General features: G+C 42.5%; 1 non-coding gene across 1 annotated transcript; it reads left to right on the forward strand.

The window, feature by feature from the left end:
- Window positions 1-2,895: 2,895 nt before the first annotated feature.
- LOC120362396 (U6 spliceosomal RNA) lies at window positions 2,896-3,000 on the forward strand. The gene has a single exon (XR_005578311.1). It is a non-coding gene; the product is annotated as a U6 spliceosomal RNA (small nuclear RNA).
- Window positions 3,001-5,717: the final 2,717 nt, after the last annotated feature.

Consider the following 5,717-nt stretch of genomic DNA (forward strand, 5'->3'; position numbering starts at 1 on the left):
TTTGTGTCCACACCCAAATCTCATCTTGAATTGTAATCCCCATGTGTGAAGGAAGCGAGCTGGATTGGATCATGGGAGTGGTTTCCCCCATGCTATTCTCATGACAGTGAATGAGTTCTCCTGAAATCTAATGGGCTTATAAAGGGCTCTTCCCACTTCACTCACCAGTCTTTCTTACCTGCTGCCATGTGAATCATGCCTGTTCCCTTCTGCCATGATTGTAAGTTTCCTGAGGCCTTCCCATCCATGGGAAACCATCTGTCAATTAAACCCCTTTTTAAAATAAAATACCCAGTCTTGGAGGGGTCTTTATAACAGTGTGTAAACAGACTAATATGTCCTCGATGTGAAACCACAGAGGAATTCTGCTCTTCCCTTTTCAGTCTTCCCCGTCTGCCTGCTTCCTTCCTTGGGCAATTTCCCTCCAATCAGGCACCCTCTCGAGTCCTCCATGCACCTTATTCTGAACTCTAATGATTAAATTCCTCCCCCCCCCCATCATTTTGGAATGTCCTTCTAGCAGTTGTTGTTTTTCAGAAACAGTTTGGTAACCGATTCATTTGAGGCATAGGTATAAGAAGTCTCTCCCGATAGATCTACAAACCCTTGCATAGCTCCCTTTGCTATTGTAAATGGAGCTCTGTGAGTAAGTTGTCTCTTTCCCTTTTCCACCATCCCAGCACCCCATCTGGCTCTATACATCTAAAGTTTAATAATTCTCCAGTGGAAAGAATAGGGAGACGTGGAAAAATTAAGAAAGCTCATCAATGCATTGATTTCTAACAAAAATACAATAATTCAAAAGCAGAATATAACTTAAATGTTCATCAATAATGAACAGCCAAGTAAATAATGATTCATTATTCATACAACAAAAACCTATGTAGCCATTAAAAATAATATAGAGAAGAATATGTATTAACATAAGAAGATGTTCAGGATACATTGTCAACATGGTTAATATGAAGATGTTATCAGATAGCAATTATTATATGATTTAACTTTTTACAATAAAAATGGCAACGGGTATTTATTGAGAAAATATGACATGATATTCCCAAATATATGATATGAATATGACTTTTTATTACATTTTATAATATAGTAAACATATTCCTTTTGTAAGAAAAACAACACAATGTTGCCATTTTTATTATTTTTAACAAAATATCCAAGCAGTCACTCTGCCTAATTAGAGAAGCAATGAAAGAAATCATGGCCAAGTGTTCTTTGTGACTGTAAATATCCAGAGGGAGTCCTGGGTGGCCCCCAACTTGAGTCACCACTCTACTCTCTTTATTTTACCTGTTGGTTTTGTTTGTTTTTATTTATGAAGTTTCATTTGAACAGAAGTTTCTAAGGGCAGATGTGTGCCTGTGTTTTGTCTGGTTTCTCCTTTAGAGAATAGAAGGAGTTCTTATCTGTGAATAGTCTCTCATTACGGACCAAAATAGGAACAAGAACAATTATTGAAAGTCTTTAATGTATCAGATGTCATCCCAGAGCTGTCACCAAATGTTATCCTGTTTGTTTGTCATCACAGCTCTAGAAGCAGGAGTGACTTCTGCTCATTTTAAAGCACAGGCATGGGGGCTTACAAAGATGCAGCATCTGCCTCAGCTCACGCAGGCAGGCAATGGTGGGCTGAGGGCCCTGAGAACCAGTCCTATCTTCTCCTCCTACCCACTGCAAGCAGGCTACCAGTTTGGCTGGGGGTTGTTGATTGAACTGTATCCCCTCCACACCTGCAACCAAATTCCCATATTGAAGCCCTAACTGTGCCCCACCTAGTATCTCAGAATGTAACCTTAATATAACCTTATGTGAAGACAGGGTCTTTACAGAGGTAATCAAGCAAAAAATGAGGTTAATGAGTGGGCCCCTATCTAATATGTATATTTACAAGGACTGGTAAATATACTTACTAAATATATATACTTACAAGAACTAGTGTCCTTGTAAGTAGAGAAAATTTGGACAAAGACATATGCAGAGGGAAGATGATGTGAAGACACAAGGAGGGGATAGTGATTGCAGACCAATGAGAGGAGCCTAGGAAAAATTTCTCCTTCTGTTTACTAAAGAAAAAAATGAAGCTTTTAAAGAAAGTTACTCTAATTCAGAAGCCTTACTGAGGACAGACTGAGGCCAATAGCCCAGGAGCAGCCCTTTAGAGAGGTTCTATCAGACTGCACCAACAGTATTTAAGCCGATGCTTATATACAGGTAGTGGAGGTTTAGTATGTGCAAAATCACATCAAATTTGCGGAGAAGCTACATTAAAGTAAAGTTCATCAAGGTTTGGGTATCACAGTATATCTGGCTATGGACTACTGACGCATCATCACTAATTCCATCAGATGTTGTTTTACAGAGTGTAGGAAAAGTCAAGGGCTAGCGTCATTTATCCTTCAAGGAATTTAGCGACCCAGGCAAGAGAAATGGGGGGACCGGTGCTCTATCCTGTTTTGTCTTCAAAGCATCCTCCCAGAGAGCTGCACTTTGTCACAGCATCAGGGGCTTTGTGAAATTATGCTACCAAGCAGAAGTGAGCAAATACGGCTTCTCACATTTGCTCCTCTGTTTCACACTTCACAGCCCTCAAAGGAGCCAGTGCTGCACCTGCCTTGATTTTGGACCTCCAGCTTCCAGAACTGTGAGAAAATTAATTTCTGTTGTTTAAGCCACTCAGTTAATAGTCCGTTGTTATGGCATCGCTAACAAACCAATAAAGTGAATTACCTGGTGATCACATGAAACGTCAGTTGTGATGACAGAAAGGTGCCCTTCAGTACACAAAACAGTTGGGGTCCACTGTGTGGAAGCAAGTGAAGCTTGCTTCAAGGAGTGAAATTGCAGAGAAAGAAGAAATGCCCAGTAGAAGAGAGGCCCCAGGTGCTCGCTCTGGCAGCACACGTACTAAAATTAGAATGATACAGAAGATTCGTATGGTCCCTGTGCAAGGATGACACACAAATTCATGAAGAGTTCCATATTTTTAAAAGTTAAAAAAAAAATTTTAAATACAAGAGAGGTCCCAGGAAGCACCTGCTGCCTCTCTGCCCACCCTGCGCAGGCCAGCTCTGCTACCAGTAAGAAAATCACAGGGCCAAAAGAGTCAGTCGTGTGCATTGAGGCCAGAAATGCATTATTTAATTTGTTTCAGCAGCTGTACCTTTTTAATACTGTTTTGTTTCAGGCTAAAATTACAATATTAAACTTAGCATGAGTTTGCATTTCTTGAATGTCCACCCACCTTTTGCCTCCAGCATACGTGGGATAGCAAGAGGAGAGGGGTGGGAAGAGGACAAGGCTGTGGGCGCTGGTCCTATCTCTGCATCCGGCTGGCTCTGTGACCTTACATTGCTCCACTCCTCTGGGGTTCGGTTTCCTCTTCTCTCAAATGATGGAAATAACCTGGGTATCCTAGAAAACTCCTACAGCTCAAAGTATTTCCAAGTCTGTGTATCTCTGAGGACTGGAGAGAGCCAAGAAGAGCTAGGTAGCAGATGCCTGAGCAGAACTGATATGTATCTGTACTTCTGCCATCATCAAAGGTTGGAGGGGTCTTGGAGAGCCATGAACAAGAGCATCTCCAAGTGTTAATAGGTGTGTGGCCTCAACAGGGTCCCTCCAGACTTTTAGGAACACAAGCGAAGAAAAATTCATAAGCTTGCTCCTTATCTTCTCTTGTAAAGAATACAATGTAAACATTACATGTATTTTTTTTTTTTTTTTTTTTTTTTTTTGAGACGAAGTCTTTCTCTGTTGCACAGGCTGGAGTGCAGTGATGCGATCTCAGCTCACTGCAACTTCTGCCTTCCAGGCTCAAGCAGTTCTCCTGCCTCAGCCTCCTGAATAGCTGGATTACAGGTGCATTTCACCACACCCAGCTAATTTTTGTATTTTGAGTAGAGACAGGGTTTCACCATGTTGACCAGGCTGGTCTCGAACTCCTGTCCGCAAATGATCTGCCTGCCTCAGCCTCCCAAAGTACTGGGATTACAGGAGTGAGCCACGGCACCCAGCCTCATTACATGTATTCTAAAAATTAAAGATTTTCTGTCTGCAAAGTCCTGGGTTACTTAGTAAAGCTTCTGTGACTGTATATGTCTGACAGTATGTGTGTGCATGCCTATGTCACACACATATGTGCCTCAGTTTCCCTGGTATCCCAAGAAGATTTTTTTTTTTTTTTTGACGGAGTTTCACTCTTCTTACCCAGGCTGGAGTGCAATGGCATGATCTCGGCTCACCGCAACCTCCGCCTCCTGGGTTCAGGCAATTCTCCTGCCTCAGCCTCCCTAGTAGCTGGGATTACAGGCACGTGCCACCACGCCCAGCTAGTTTTTTGTATTTTTAGTAGAGACGGGGTTTCACCATGTTGACCAGGATGGTCTCGATCTCTTGACCTCGTGATCCACCCGCCTCAGCCTCCCAAAGTGCTGGGATTACAGGCTTGAGCCACCGCACCCGGCTCCAAGAAGATTTTATAGTTTTTCTCTGGGGCAATTACACTTTGAAAAATCAGGTACTTCAGGACTCCTTCCTTTTCTCTTCTTTGAAGTCCAGCTCTTAATTACTACTATTGTTGAGACTGCAAGTCCTTGTCGCCTGACTTAGTACTTGGGAGTTCTCTCTAGCAGCCTCAGGTTGAAAGTCTCCCTGCTGTGACTCATATCCTCACTCTAATCTCTGCAGGAGGAATTTTTTTTACTAGACCTTTAAATGAAATTAGATAGAGTTAACAACTCTCTCCTGGCACCTTCTTGTTCAGGTCCACCAGTCAAATCCAGCAGACTGCAAAAATACTAGAACCTTCTCCACTGAAAAGTCAGGGAATGCCGAAAGAGTATTATGGCACAGTGATTCTCCTCGGAGCAAACGTTGGCTTGTCTTGGCTTTTCAGCTAACTTAGAAATTCCCTGTAAAAATGCTTCTTAAGCCTTAGAAAAGAGAAATGGTCTTTTTTCATATAGCATGGCCTAAGCAAGGGTGTGACATTCCATCATTGTCACCATTCTCTGTTGATTAGAAGTGACTCACAGTTTCTGCCCACAATAAAGAGAAGAAGTAACTCATTGAGGGTCACCTTTATGTGTATCCACCACACCATTCTTCCCAACATTTTGTAAGACTGCTTGTACATGCCAGGCATGGTAACTCACCCCTGCAATCTCAGCACTTTAGGAGGCCAAGCCTGGCAGATCACTTGAGGTCAGGAGTTTTAGACCAGCCTGGCCAACAGGGTGAAACCTCGTCTCTACTAAAAATACAAAAATTAGCTGGGCTTGGTGATGCATGCCTGTAATCCCAGCTACTCAGGAGGCTGAAGCAGGAGAATCACTTGAACCGAGGAAGTGGAGGTTGCAGTGAGCTGAAATCGTAAGACTGCACTCCAGCCTGGGCAATGGAGCAAGACCCTGTCTCAAAAAAAATATTATAAGGAAGCTTAGTTGGGCACAGTGGTGCACATCTGCAGTCCCAGCTACCTGGGAGGCTGAGGCAGGAGGATTGCTTAGGCCCAGGAGTTCAAGGCTGCAGTGGACTATGATTGTTGAGCTGCACTCCATCCTGGGTGACAGAGCAAGATCCTGTCTGCAAAATAATAATAATAATAAATAACAGTAATACTAGAAAGAATGAAAAAAGATCAGGATAGAGATGAAACAAAATTGGCCATGAGCTGATAAATTTTTGAAGCTTTGTGTTTAGTT

This window comes from Saimiri boliviensis, chromosome 15 (genome assembly GCF_048565385.1).
Source record: "Saimiri boliviensis isolate mSaiBol1 chromosome 15, mSaiBol1.pri, whole genome shotgun sequence".
In the NCBI taxonomy this organism is placed as follows: domain Eukaryota; kingdom Metazoa; phylum Chordata; class Mammalia; order Primates; family Cebidae; genus Saimiri; species Saimiri boliviensis.